Source organism: Triturus cristatus, chromosome 11, assembly GCF_964204655.1.
Source record: "Triturus cristatus chromosome 11, aTriCri1.1, whole genome shotgun sequence".
NCBI classification, from domain to species: domain Eukaryota; kingdom Metazoa; phylum Chordata; class Amphibia; order Caudata; family Salamandridae; genus Triturus; species Triturus cristatus.
The window spans coordinates 440,195,597-440,210,604 of record NC_140594.1 but is presented as its reverse complement, the minus strand read 5'-3'; the positions used below and the strand labels follow the sequence as shown (position 1 = coordinate 440,210,604).

Genomic DNA, 15,008 nt, shown 5'->3' with positions numbered 1-15,008 from the left:
GCTCTGCTAGTGTGCTTGGGGGGTCTCTTGAGTTGTTCTTGCGCAGCACCATGTTATAATGGGAAAATGAATAAAGCGAGCTGAAGCAGCGCATGTAGGGCCAGCATGAGAGAAATTAATTAAAGTAAATAGTACTTCCAGAGTAAGTAACACATACCGTGCAACACTCGAAGTAAAGGGGCCAGTAACCATGGAAGGATACACATGACTACATGGCTGTCATAAGGAGGGAATAACAAGCCTATAAACCAATCAGAAGGCAGCATTTAGGAAGGACAAAGACACAAGCAAATGAAAAAGATAGGTGAGGGAGTGGGCGGGGCTTCCCTCCCCTCACGTACTGAACTACCCCAGATCTTTCCTAGAGCAGCGCTTGCGCGCTGACTCTAGGTTCGACCTAAAAATTAGACCCAATGAATGCAATGCAATATTATTAGACTCTCCTCACAATGCCTTGATGAATGGAAAATAGATGAAGATGTAGTAAGCTATTTAATATTGTATGTTTGTAAGAAAGATATGTTTATTATTGAAAGCGCTACGGGATCGACTGAAATAGGGTTTCAAATAGTTGTAACAGTATATTTCACAATGTCTAAATTAAAAAATTTCTACCTATAAACAGACAAATCAATGCACCATACAAAGCCACAATGGAAGGCTGCAAAGAATTACACAATCATACAGCTTTCAGCCCATTCAAAACTACACATGAAGTCAATGAGAAGCAGGACCTATCAGTGGTTGGTATTCCATACACAGAATATCCAATGTAATAAGCAATAAGTAAAACCCCTTATACATGGAATAGATATTCCTTTTAACTCCATGAAAAATACAAGTTGTATTTTGCGTTAAAGAGACCATCTGGAGAAGATGTCACAAGTCATGATTATGAGTGTGCTGGAGGGTTAAAAATTCCGAAATTGTGTGGAATTTATAGTACCTGATATGTAATGAGCATGACAAACTTCACATAAAGATTTTTGACGTTCTTGCTTTTGCAAAAAACAGAATTTGGGATCTCATGGGGCGGTGTTCATCCACTGACACATGCATAATTTGAGCAGGTGGTTTCCGGTGCTCAGCACCACCACCTAATTGCCAGCACTGGGGCTTATGACACTCTGCCACATGGTGGTGCTGTCTAGCTCATTTAGGTATGAACACAACAACAGCTGTCTGTGATGGTTATACTGTCATTGCCAGCTGGTGGGGACAGTGTGTGGTGCAAGCTGGAGTGATATCCTGACGAGACCCCCAGCACCGATACCTTTACAAATTAAGCCCTGGACACAATGATTTAGGTCAGACGTATAGCCAGTGAGACGCTACAGCATATCATCTGTCGTAAACTGCTTAAAGAGACGTGCTTTTAACCACGACCAATGTTTTTGTTGCATTGGCTGTGTTTTTTGCACACAGGAAAGGCATTACTGCATTTTGTATTATCTGCTTCAGATATGCACACATCAGCAAGCTTTGTAAATTGTATGGCGGTAATAAATTGACAGTTGGGGGACTGGAGGCAAATAGGGGTAGTTAAATCTTACATAGGCAAGGTAGTGGAGGAAAATCACATGCAAACTATTTTATATGAATGTACACCTCATATTGTGTAGTTTTTGTTTAAGATAGTATATTATATGGGGGAATATTGTGACTGTAGTGTTAAATTTCTACAATTATTGAAAACATTTGTGGATTAACTAAGGGGTAATTATATTGATGGTCTGACTGTCTTAGTCCTGTTTAGGTTCTTATATGAATGTGATTGACTTATGTTATAATTTTGCTAAATATTTAACCTAATCAAGCAAATAACTATTTGCTTTGATTTTGAATATGATCTGAATCACCAGGATCACACTGACATTTAGGGCATAGCTCAGACTGATAGATTTGCCTGATTGAGTTTAAACAGAATAAAATATTAACTCTGTATTAGAACATTGGAATGTTGGAAGCTCCATTGAAAACAATGGAGCGCTCCGGGCTTATAATGGCTGGTATAAGCCCGGAGCGCCAACATTCAAATGTGTCTTTGTTCACAGCTCTGGCTGTGAACAAAGACTTCCGAGAGCCTGAGGGGATTTCAATCCCCTCGCGCTCCCTGAAGGCTTTGTTTTGTTAGAACATTCTGCCCTCTAGTGGCAGAATGTTCTAATAGCCTTATAGCCCTTCGTAGCAGGGCTATACCGGCTTTTAAAGTCCCTCTGCTTTGTTAAAGTCCCTCGCCTTCGGCTCGGGCCTTTAACGCTGCAGCGGGCCTTTAACAGCCGGTATAGCCCACTACGGCGGGCTATTAGGCTATAATATTGCATGTAGCCCAAATTTATTTTGATCAATATGATGATTTCTATGTCCCAGTGTTCAAAATTCTGCCAAATATTTATTTGGCAGAGATTTGCTGACATTTTGTATAGATGTATCCCTCCATGCTTTATCTACCGTAGTGTTCAGTGATCCAGCGTCAGATATGACAAGTATCTTAATCCTACCCACCTGCATTTTACACAAAGGTTTAGTCTTTGAACTCTTGTTCAAACTGCACACTATTTTCACTTTCGATACAGAGTACACAATTTTTACTTCTACTAACATCAGAATCAGATGTTTTAGTCAACATGTCCTCAGCTGCATATTTTATCTTATACTCATTTGTTCCTTTCCTACATACTCACACAAATTGCCCTCTAACTTCAGAACAGGAGCACTTTGGTTGACTGCAGGACAGTTATTTTATACACTTGGGTCTGATTCACAAAGGTAACTTACACTTTTTGAGTAATTTACATTTTAGAGTAATTGAGTAAGTTTATTACTTTTGGCTATCCACAAAATCTGAACTAAGTTACTACAAAAAAAAGAGAGTACCACGTCCAGCGCCACACATGGCCAACCACTGGTACTACAACACCCTTCCAAAGAAAACAATGGAGGAAAGGAATTAAAATAAAACCCCATAGGAAATAATGTTAAATTCTATTATTGTGGTACTGTCTGGAAGAAATACACAAACCCAAAAAGCAGAGCCGTTCTTAGTCACAAGATCCAGGACACTACTAAAAAAACACCAAAGTACTAAGTCCAACACAACACATGGCTAACCAAGGGCACTGCAACACCCTTCCACAGAAAATAATGGGGGAGGAATTAAAATAAAACCCCATAGCAAATGATGTTAAATTAAATACAATTATTGTGTTATTGTCTGAAAGAAACACACAAACCCCAGCAGCAGAGACACTCTTAGCCATATGACCCATGATACTGGCAGAAGGCAAAAATGGTATAGACAAGAAAATAGCAATTTTCATAAAGTGGCATTTTAAGCATAGTGACTTAAATTCCAGCTTTACCATTACAGAGAATTTTAAATTACAATTCATTTGAGTATAAAAATATTTTTTCTATCTGCTCCCACGCTTAAGATATCACTTATGAAGTGTTATAAGGTAACGCTATATCCTATGGGAGAGATTGGCCTTGCAGTAGTGAAGAACGATTTTAGAAGTTGTTCAGTATCAGGCCATGTAAAACGTAAGCACACATAAAAACGTAAGCACACATGTCCTACTTTTTAAATACACTGCACCCTGCCTATGAGCCTTTAGGGCCTACAAAAAGGAAGGTTTCGGCACGGCAAAAAGGTTTATTCTGGCAGGTCAAAATGTCAGTTTAAAACTTCACACACAGGAAGAAATGACAGGTCTGAGACATGTTTAAATGACTACTTAGGAAGGTAGCTCAATTAGTGTTGCAGGCCCACTAGTAGCATTTAATTTACAGACCCTGGGTACATGCAGTACCCATTTACCCTATGCAAGTCAAATAAATAGACCACTTGGGTGTAGACCAATCCTATCATGTTTAAAGGAGAGATCACAAGCACTGATTCAGAGTTGTAAAGTGCACAGAATCCTAAAGGCCAACAAAACGGGCTCAGAAAACAGGAAGATGAAGCCAAAAGATCAGAAAGGGCCAAGTCCAACAATTTACATTTGGTAACATTGAACTTTGGAAGCAGGATTCTTACAGACACTACACATATTCCCTCCTCTACAAGAAAACAAGAAAAGGAGCAGAACAGAGATATGTTGTAAAAGGCTACTTCACTGGGTGGTAAAATGAGTGCTGCAGGCCTACTAGTAGCTTTTATGTTACAGGATCTGGGTACATGTTGTCTCATTTACTAGGGACTTACTAGCAAATTAAATGTGACAATTAGGTGCAGGCTAATTTTACCGTGTTATAGGGAGAGAGCACTGGTTAGTAGTGGTACAGTGCACAGAGTCCTAAAGCCAATAAAACTAATTCAGCAAATATGGAGGGTGAAGGCAAAACACTTGGGGGACTACAATCTCCCATTAGGTGCGGTCAAAAATTATTATAGTATGAACCTGAATACAAGTTACAACTTTTGAATCTTTTAAATATAAGCTAAAACTGCAATTTGATGAGATTTCAATAAATGGAAATGACTTGATGAATTAGCATCATATTTTGATCTAATGCTAATTCAAAGACATGAAGGCCTTATCTGACTCTGTTTGCAACTCACTCCTGCTTAAGGGAAATTTGCTACAAGACGGCTTGTTCTACAGAATGAATAGTGAAAGAATAGTGTGCGCCCTCTGTGTAAAATCAAGACTGTAACATCCTTCATCTTCCATCAGAGTCCACTCCCATCCAAATTGCTAAATACAAAGTTTTTTAAACAGAATACTTAACAGGGTGGAGACTTCTGTGTATCAGAGATCTAAGATAAGCTTGAGGTCATCAAACATTACCTGTGACATGTTTCACTTGAGTAAACTAATTCCAAGTACAGTTTTCAAATATGAAGGTATTTTTCTTCAACCTGCCAACCTGGATCATATACAGAAAATATCATCCTTTTATCCAGCATTTGTTGTTAACAAAGAGGTATGCAGTTCCTGATATTAGCGCAGTGTGTGTTAGAATCACTAGGTCCCAAGGTGATGGTGTGAAAACAATCTGGTTTGAACGGAGTAGAAGGTACTCCTTCTGGAAAAGAAGACCCTCACACACCCAACAAGCGGGTGTCTTGCTTCATCACCGGGTCTTTGCTCCTTATCGGGCCGGCAGTGCAATGCCCGATCAGGCACCCCGAGGGGGCCTTCCTGTCGGAGATCTTTATTTCCAAACGCCGATGAGTGAGGTGTGTGGGGAAAGCAGTTAATTATGATAAATGGTGTAGGTGCTAGTGAAGTGAAAGGTAAGTGTACGATTTCGGATGGTAACTGCTGAATAAGAGGAGGCTGTTCCTATCTGTGGGCTTACGATATAGACTCGTTGAGATCTTACCCCCTTTGAGTACAACACACAATTGTACCACCAAACCCAGGGGACTTCCATGGGCAGTACATTCGCGCCGAGTCTGGCATGTATGTACATGTCAGCCTTTGAAAGTAGGGCTATACATCATTCCACCAACCCCTACTCGGCGAATGTACTGCTCTGGAAAAGGTTCATTGACGACATCCTGATTCTGTGGAAGGGAGACTACACGAAATGCACAGAATTCTGCACGTGGATAAATACTTTAAATCCCTATTTGAGATTTACCCACACCATCTCTGATACAGAAGTACCTTTCTTGGATTTACTCATCCGCCTTGAAGGGGGTAAGATCTCAACGAGTCTATATCGTAAGCCCACAGATAGGAACAGCCTCCTCTTATTCAGCAGTTACCATCCGAAATCGTTAAGAGAAAATCTACCTGTCGGACAATTTTTACGTATTTTTACGTTTTGAGTGCACTTGACGCTTATTGACCTGATGTATCTGTTGTTTGTTTGTTTTTTTATCTACCTTCCTCCCTTTAGGACACTAGCATTTAGTGCCTTCCTACCCTGGCCCCATTTTCTCCACAGCCTAATAGGGTGAGTTCATGCTAGATTGTTTTCGATATTCAAAGCAACCATGCTGGTTGAAACTGTGGAGAAGGTTTTCAATTGAGATTCTGCTGTTTGCCTTTATAAAGTCCGATTAATATCTGCTCACAATCGACGCATGCCACGGTTTTATGTCTGACATCACTTGTTGTCTCAAGTAAACCTGATGCCTCGAATTGTTTTTAATGACAATGTTTTTAATTTTGTGTTTTTTTCACAGGTTGTGTGTACTTGGTATACACGGTACCACACGTTTTTAGGGTGCTGTATGTGTGGCCACCACTGACACCTCTTAGAGGTTGTGGCCACCACCAAAAAGGTGCAGGTAGCCGTATATATTGGTCCTGAAGAATTGCCATTTAATATAACCCTAGGCAAGAAACATGTTGACCTCTTTTTAGCACATATTACTCACACACCTAATGGTGAGAGATGTGCGGATTGTTTTTAATCAGGGTGTTGACCACACTTTATTAAAATTGTTTGAAGTGGATCACCTCCCCTGTTTTAGTACACTTACCTTTCACTTCACTAGCACCTACACCATTTATCATAATTAACTGCTTTCCCCACACACCTCACTCATCGGCGTTTGGAAATAAAGATCTCCGACAGGAAGGCCCCCTCGGGGTGCCTGATCGGGCATTGCACTGCCGGCCCGATAAGGAGCAAAGACCCGGTGATGAAGCAAGACACCCGCTTGTTGGGTGTGTGAGGGTCTTCTTTTCCAGAAGGAGTACCTTCTACTCCGTTCAAACCAGATTGTTTTCACACCATCACCTTGGGACCTAGTGATTCTAACACACACTGCGCTAATATCAGGAACTGCATACCTCTTTGTTAACATTGATTGTTGGGCATGTATGCTGGACCTGCAATAATATTAAGCTAGTTTATTATTGTTAAAGCCCCTCCCTTCCCTCTTTCTTGTTTGAGATCCAGCATTTGTTGTCAACACTGCAGTCTTAAAATGATAATTAGAAAGGGCCATCCATTCGACTGTATTAAAATAATTTATTCTAAGGACTTTTTAACTCCTTTTGATCAAGCTTATTCTCATCCACTTTATCCCCTCTACACCTATGGTACTCCATTGAGATCTAGTTAATAAAGTCTGGCTACTTCTGCAACACCCTGTGCATGGACATTTAGTGCCCATTGTCTTCAGGCATTAGAGACACATAACTGGGGAGTTACAAGGAAGTACTTATAGAGAGTACAATGGAATTGGGCACAAAGTTTATTTTGACCAATTGTATCTTTCCAATGTGCTTTATGTTTCCTAACCCCCAAGCTCCTCTTATAGTGTTAAGACATCAGATGTGCCTAGGCTAGGAAACTGTGTGAGTCTTTAGGTAACCTGTTGTTTGTTAATAGCTGTATTTCAGATTTGGAGATGCTCTGACCTACCACAATAAGGGCCTTATTACGATGTCGGACGGGACACCATTGTAGGAATTGGGACCGACTGACTGACCTCTGGTTAGCGGTCCTGACTGCAGTATTGCAATGCGACAAGGTGCGGTCGCATACTCCCATTTCTCTATGGGAGTATGCTCTGCAGCCGTAAAACGCCCGTAGCATAGCTCCAATAGAGAAACAGGAGAATCTGTTCATCCCCACACTGCGAGGCACGCACCTCATGGTTCCTGCCACCCGGTGCCTGCCACACGGTGCCAGGAATTAACAGGGGGCATCATAGCTGCACCCTCTGCCCCCATTCAGAGGCCCCAGGGAGAAGGGGGCCCTGTTAGGAGCCCCCAAAGTCACTTTCAGACAGGTTTTCCATGTCAGAAAGCCCGACATGGTAAGCCTGTCCGAAAGCGACAACGTAATCCTGATGGCAGAAATGCTATCCTTAGGGATTATGGTGAGGCCTCTGACTGCCCAACAGGCTTGAGCCTGTCGGAATCCAGCCAGAATGACCGGCCGGTTTAACTTTCGACCGCCTGCATTGTAATATGGCAGTCAGAAGTGAAACCTAGGACGTGACTCTACGTGACTCGGAAAGCCTACGACCTTAGATCAGAGGCTTTCCGAGTCATATCGTAATGAAACCCAAAGTCTTTAGTTTTTTTAATCCCCATATTCCTGGGGTCTGACTTTCTCAAGGCAACATTCCTGCACTTTCCTCAGTACCCAATAAGGACCCAATCCTGATTGGCAATCAAATGTCAGGTTAGATTTTTGTGCCTTCAAATTTGTGAAAGTATGGGGTACACAAAATTGCCGGTGAACAAATTGCACCTTATTACAAGTTTGACTTCTTGAAATGTATGCGGTATATGTACTTCTGGAACCTAGCCAATTGAAATGGAGTGCCGTACAGGGCCAAAGGTAACAGGTGCAGACATTAGTCTACATCCCAGTGTGTACAAACAACACATGTTCACTATTACTACTGCTTGCTCCCAAATTACAGAAGCAGTCAAAATGTCAGTAAAAAGTCAACAATGTTGTTGCGTATTGCAACAACATTGTTGACTTTTTACTGACATCGTTTTCTATGGATTAACTGAGAGTCCGGTTTATTATCGACTTAATTGGTGATGTACATAGGATCTAAACTGTATATGCACCAATTGACTATTTGAGAGGTAAGATCATTCTTGCTTTCCCTTCGGAGTTTCTTGTTCTTCGTGCTTTTTCTTTTGCCTTAACCCATCGTGTCCACAATTGGTCATAATAATTTTGTAACTCATTTTTACTAGGCCATACAATTTTTTGAACAATTATAAATTACGCCAATTGGAAGTTGACTACCCTTTGAAAGTTCTGGAGGTTGTCTCTAAACTACTATCTATGGTAAGAATTGGCATACAAACCTTTTGCATGCGGGTGGTAGTCACATGAATTTCAAATACTATCTTCGAAGCACTTATGATAGACACTTCACCCACCTCCATAATCCTTTAGGTCCTTTTATAGATGGGGCCATTGGTTTAAAGATCTTTAAAGTTTTGAATTCATGTTGTTCATGTAGGGAATCCGGTCATATTACCCCCAAACTGGATGCTCTACCTTAGGTGTCAGACCGTATACATACTTAGGCCAGACAGACATGTGGTGGTTCTAATTGTTTAACTCTTGTTTCTTATACCTAATCGATTAATGTCTCGAAACACTGAATATTGTCTGTGGTGTATTTATACATATAGTTTGTGTTATATGTTTCTCTTTTTATTTGTATATGAATGTATAGTATCATATAATTTTTATGTATTATGAATATTGTGGTATGTTGTGTTTTATGTTGTACATAATATGTTTTATATATATATGTCTGTATTTATACTCATTTTCAGCCCTGACGAAGTTCGTAAAGAACGAAACGCGTTGGCTGAGTCTGAAATCTCTAAAAAGTTGACAAAGAATAAAAGAACAAAAATTGGATTACCCGAAAAGACTTTTTCTTGGTGCACTGTCCTTTTGCAAAAAAATGATTTTTTAAAGCAATGCTAGATGTACAAAGGTTGCCAGGTCTGGCTTGGGGTAAAAAAAAAAAAAAAACCCTCCTTGAGTTAGGAACAAAGTCGGAGAAATTTCTTAACTTTTAACCTTTCACTCATTGCATTTGTATTGCACTGTACTATACATATCCAATGTGTAAAATAAAAAAAATGCCTAATCATATGATTTTGTGCCATTCAATTACCAAACCTATGCTAGACAATTTAAAGCTCTTCACTGATACGTTAAATAGTTGTGCACTGAGGTCTGGAATATGCAAATGCCCTCTTGTGAAACCTGTAATTAATATAAACCGTTCATCACAGGAACGCTTGTTAAAAGGGAACATTAACTAATGCTTATGTCTTGCATAAAAACACAGGGCAAAGGGATCCAGGCAGATTCCTTCACTGGAGAGGGACTGAACGGTGTGCTGAAGGCATCTTGAACAGCTCCATGGCATGGGGAAAGATCAGGACGAGGAAGGAGAAGTGGGGCAGAGCTATGGGACGGCTGAGATCCTGGGGGTAAAGCAGTGAATAACTGGGCCATGTCGAAAGGAGGGAGGCCTATTTGCATACCCATGCATCGATTTGCATAATTAGACTCACTGAGCCTTGATTAAACCAATGGGCATAGAAATGCAAACGCATCACATGCTGAAACTGTAAGTCAATATTTGTCCCGTCTTCTAGGGTTAGATTTAGTTGTATACTCACAAGCATGTGACAGTAATACACAGAGAACATGGTGACAAACTATCAGAGATTATTGAGTAGTAATATATTTTGGATTGTGTTTTGGTGAGGAGGCTATAAATATTGTCTGTTTCCACAATCGAATTACAGACCATCCCTGACACAGGTACTGACCCGATGCGTTCCTTTTTATGCCTCCACTGACAGCATGAACGACAGTTGAAACCATATACACAACAACAGGAGGTACAACAGCATCACCAACAGCTGTTATGACAGAAGCAACAACATCTGCGAGCTTGGTGGTAACAACAGCAACAATAACTGCTGGCAGAGCAGGATGAACAGTGGCGACTAATACTGTACCCACAGCAGGAGCTCAGCAGGGATTACAGCTGTCAGTTTCGCTGGGACAACAGCGGTAACAACAGCTGACACAACAGCGGTAACAACAGCTGACACCAAGGCATGGACCACATCAGGGGCCACAGTTGCAAACATAGCCATGCCAGCAGCAATAACTGCAGTTGCTACAACAGCATGATCCACAGCTGTGACAGAAACAGGCCAGATAGCAAGGACCACAGCATCAACAGCAGCTGCTACAACAGCTGCCACAATAGACAACACCACACTAACATTGAAAACTCCATAGCAATAAGAAGACCTGCAAGCACAATATGACCCACGCAGTTCCCACAGCTATTATGGAAGTAGGGGGTCAGTACAGGGACTGCAGCTGTAACCACAGACGAAATCACTGCATCTGCTGGAGGTGCCACTAGAGCAGCACTAATAGCAGTGGAAAGAGCTTTTACAACAGCAGGTGCCACCGCAGCAATATTATATGTAAAAACAACCACTACCACCACCGAGGCATCAACAGCCATACCAATAGTTTCATGTATTGGGGGGAGGAGTTGGCCTAACGGTTAGGGTGGTCAACCTTGAATCTGGGGATCTGGGTTCGAGTCTCAGCAATGACGCTGAACATCCTGTGATTCTGGGCATATCATTTAATCTCTATGTCATGCATTCCTTCCCTTGCAGGTACTGGGGGTGCAAAACTACAGTTGGGCACATCATGTGCCCCCTTGCATGCACCCCTGTGCACAGTAGAAAGAGGGGGCTCCCTAGGGACCCCTTTCTTTCCTCACACCAGTAGTTACATGACACCGCTCGTGGTGAGGAAAGTCGTAATATGCTTGGTGATGCCTTAGGGCACCAGCAAGCATATTGCTGCCCTTAGGCCGCCACTGGACCCTTAGGGAAAGTGTTTCCCTGGCAGTTGTGGGGGTGCAATGGCAGACCGACCACCAAGGTCACTGTGGTGGCTGGACCACAACCGCTGCACCCTCATGAATCTGGTTGTCCTGGAACCCCCAGACTCAATCATGCCCAAAGTGAAGTTTTTTGCCAGGACCCTAAGAGAATACAAGATCAACAATTCATCAAATATTATCAAAACACAAGACATGCAATTCAATATTCATGTACCCGACACCTGTACATGACATCCCACCTTGCTTTAACTGAGCACCAACATGTTGCTGACGCACAGTCCCTTGTAGGTATCCCTGCACAGAGACGATGATGCACTGTTCCTGGGAAGGATGACTTCTGCATCTAATGTGTTCCATATACACTGCAAAAGCATTCAACATCTAGTTGAAAAAGCATTGCTTAAATTAGCTATTCTGCAGTCTTTTTCTGTATAGTTTGTCTGCAGCAGACTGCAAAAGCTGGGGCAAGGAACAAATACTTATCCCCAAACAGCAATGACCATAGTACTTGCTCATAAGACATGCACCACAGAATGACACAGACCACACAGGCCTTATAATAGAATTTCTCCAGGAAGCCGAAGGAATTTGCACTGCAGACACTTGTGTAGCCCCTTTTATAATATAAATCATACAAATACACATCTTACACCCACAATCTCAACGAGGGAGGTGCCTGGTTGTGTGCAACAAGGGAAGTGGAGCATAGTTAAAGCCTTCATCCCCACATGTGCCTGCACAGCAGTTGAGGAATCTCTTAGAAACAAAAAGAATACGAACTTAGGACCCATCCCTTACCTACTGTTACTTACCATTGGTTGACTCCGACATCACTCTAATTTATGTGCTTTTTATTGGTCACTACCTCCTCCTGAACTCCGCTTCCTGCTGTGGCGTCTCTGTGTGTCCCTGATGTGCAGTATAGACCAAGTACAGCTTCCTGTGTGTGGCCAGTCCTCTTCCACTGGCTGCAGGCTCCTGCAGGCGCTTTTTAGGTCTCGCCTACGCAGTGCGCATGTGCTGCATAGGAAAGAGAGCTTTAGTAATTGCCACAGCTTTCATGGCAAAAACGTGCACGCGTTGCATTGCTTCCAATGGCAATGCGTGCACGTCTGGCGATTTACTTGCGGGAGCGAGCAGCTTGCGCCACATGTTATCAATTATCGCCCCTTGCTTCCCGCAAGGGAATCGCGCAGGCCCCCTCCTCTCTCTCCTCCCCCTGCTGCCGCATGAGGCAAGCGCGCTTGTTTGAAGTAGTCTAGGGGAAAGAATCTCTGTCTCTGCAGGTCAATCATAGGCTCACTGGCTGTTGGACGTCCTTCCTTCTGCCACTGCACCAAAATCATGCCCCGGAGCAGCGGTGGTTACGGAACATGGCAGATGGGCTCTGGCTCGGGCTTCGGCGTGTAGATCTTAAAAGCCTCCTCATTGTGTTTAGGTACCACTCGCCAGTCATGGTACATAACACGGTCAATCTCTTTGGCTTCAGGCCCTGTCTTGCCATTTTTTGTCAGGAACCCCCAGGCTTTTCCGTGGTCTAAATTCTCTGCAGAGTAGTCCACCTTCACTTTCGTAATGGTCCAGTAGCAAGGGTCTTCGCTGCTCTGCACCCACGACTTGCGGTTCACAATGCGCCCAATGCCGAAATGACGATGCGAACGTCCTCCCAAGCCAGCATGGGTAGCCGCTTTCCAGTGAAGGGTCGGGTCATGGCTTAGTAATCCAAGGCATAGCGCTGCGAATCACGCGGGCAATTCTTAAGAGACCGATACTCGTGAATCTTGCAAGCCATCTCAGCAATCAGCCGCAGACGCTTCTTCAATGGCTGCTCCCACCAACAGCATGTTCTTCGACCCATAGGTGCGGGTACTCTGGTTTGCCATCTCTTCGGCTACAGATCCGGATGGAAAGCTCCTACCATCACAGATGTTATTCTGCGTCCTATCATAGCAAAAGCCATAAATCAGGTTATTTAATGAAAGGTACAACGGAACATCTCAAAGCCTAGCCTCAGGCTTATCCTAGTGTTTTCTGATTGTGTGTCCATGCCCATTTCAAATTAGCGATGAATGGTTCTTAAACTGTTATTCACGCTGAGCTGAAAAGCCATCCACGCCCCAAGGGAACCGCTTCCTAAAATGTCCCACTGATGCATTATTCAGCCAGCACATTACAAAGCAGTTGGGTCTTCAAAGGCCGTACACTACTGCGGGCCACATGAAACGGCTCGAGGAACAGTCAGGGCGCCCTGTGCCTTTTAAAGGCAGACGTTGTTTATTCGAGCTGGTTCAGTCTCAGAGACATGCAGGTTCGGTGGGCAGCCCTTAGTCACTAGACGTCAAAGGTGCACGTGATAATTATGATAACACACCGCATATGAACAGAGTTTCATCTTCACCACCTCTCACAGGGTTTACACTGTAATTTTTCTATTTTAGACGAAGTGTACTTTTGCCGGGCCACCATCACATTAGGGTCTCATTCGAAGTTTATAAAATCGACTGGAAGCAGCTGCTTGCAGTGATAGTGCGACACTGACATATTATTCAAAATACCGGGCGCCGCCTGCTGGCAGTCAAAGGTCCACATTGACAGTTTGTAATTACTTGGCGACACCTGCTAGCAGTCCTCTAGCATTGCTCTACCTCGGATGTGGCTTGCCTACTTGCACCACGCTAGTTGTTCTACCATGCCGATTGGGTACGTGTTTTTAAAAAAATCTGTAACTTCGATTTTTAATCCTTCAACCCCAAGTCAAGGGATGTACACATAAGTATTAAGCGTATGCCATGAGCAAAGCCTTTTTGGACACAATTTCCCTGAGTTCTTACCCGAATGTACAAAGTCCAGCAAAAAGTTTAAATTTTCGCTCCCCCACCTCAGAAATCTGCAAGCACTTCTCCTTTCATTCATTTTTAGGTCTCGCCTGGCGTAGGCTGTGCACATGTGCAGTCTCGCTGACGAGATTTAATGATTTAGGGTATTTCTGTAAAGGGCATTAAGCCCCGCCCCTCTTTTCCATCGGCTGGCATCACCGTTTATGCTAAACGGTGGCCAGCCATTGGAAAAGAGCTGTTGGTGATGTTTTTTGCCTGGCTTTTTGAGCCGTCCCATTTGGACGGGCTCATCTGCCTACCGTGCATCGTGAAAGCTTTCTTATCTTTACGGGGCCATGTGTTTCAAAACAGATGGCCCCATAAAGACAAGAAAGCTTTCACGATGTACGAAAGTGAAAGCGGACCGTGCTTGTCTTTCTCCCCGAGCAGTTAAAGTACGCGCGCCGCTCTATCTGTGCTTTTTAGGGACTGTAGTTCATTTGGAAGTTTCATACGAAAATTATAGGTGTAAATATAAATCGTTAAACTTTCGGTCAATGATCAACAAAAGAAAAAAAGTTATTAAAGAGGAGTCAATCAGCAGCCTCCTCGGCAGCCGCTAAAATGTATGCCCAAACCTTCAAAAATGCTCGGGTAAACTACAAGCCCCACAATAAAAAGCGCCTGGCTTTCAGTTGGAGGAGCAGAAGCTTAGAGAATCGAAATGTAGAGCAACATGGAGGAGATCTTTCGTGGGGAGAGAGCACACGAGGAGAACGGTGCACCGTGCCCGAATACGAAGTTCAGGATGTAAGTAGCAAAACCTTTCAAGTGGGATC

General features: G+C 42.9%; 1 pseudogene; it reads right to left on the bottom strand.

Annotated features, from left to right (window-relative positions):
* Window positions 1–10,424: 10,424 nt before the first annotated feature.
* LOC146784413 (small ribosomal subunit protein mS34 pseudogene) lies at window positions 10,425–13,211 on the bottom strand (annotated as a pseudogene).
* Between the last annotated feature and the right edge of the window lie 1,797 nt (window positions 13,212–15,008).